Source organism: Leptodactylus fuscus (assembly GCF_031893055.1).
Source record: "Leptodactylus fuscus isolate aLepFus1 chromosome 10 unlocalized genomic scaffold, aLepFus1.hap2 SUPER_10_unloc_1, whole genome shotgun sequence".
Lineage (NCBI taxonomy): Eukaryota > Metazoa > Chordata > Amphibia > Anura > Leptodactylidae > Leptodactylus > Leptodactylus fuscus.
The window spans coordinates 4,326-5,000 of record NW_027439814.1 but is presented as its reverse complement, the minus strand read 5'-3'; positions in this window follow the sequence as shown (position 1 = coordinate 5,000).

The following is a 675-nucleotide window of genomic DNA, read 5'->3' as shown; positions in this document are numbered from 1 at the left end:
GGACGAGCGCGCCGGGACGCCGGAGTCGCTCGCCCCGCCTGCTGAGCGACCTCTTCTCCCGCCGGAGGGCCGGAGGGGGGAGACGGGACGGACGCCGGGACGCCGGCGGACGCCCGCTCCTCCTCCCCGCCGACCGGCGGCGAGCCCGGAGGGGGGACAAGGGAGTGGCAAAAGACTAGCTGACTTCAGTGTGCTTTTCAAAATATGCGTTTTCCCAAATATGCGGGAGGCCGGCCCGGGGTTCCAGGAGAGACGGGGAGATTGTCCCTGAAGGCCGAGAAGCCGGGCCGACCCGGGGCCACCCCAGCCTGGGTGAAGCCAGAGGCCAAGTCCCTAGCAGGTGGCAGGCTGCATTCTGCTAAGTGTCTACCAGAGGGAGACACTTCCAGGAGACCCAGGGGGCCGAGCCTGAGGCGGCAGGCCGGCCATGGGTTCCAGGAGAGAGGGAGAGATTGTCCCAGGCGGCTGGGAAAAGGCAGGGCTACCCGAGCCTGGGTAACGCCAGAGACTAAGTCCCTAGCAGGTGGCAGGCTGCAATCTGCTAAAAATCCACCGGATGGCAACGGAGAGCCGCGCTCCCCGGCTTGTCCACAAGGCGGCTCCACTTCCAGGAAACCCAGGGGGGCGAGCCTGAGGCGGCAGGCCGGCCATGGGTTCCAGGAGAGAGGGAGAGAT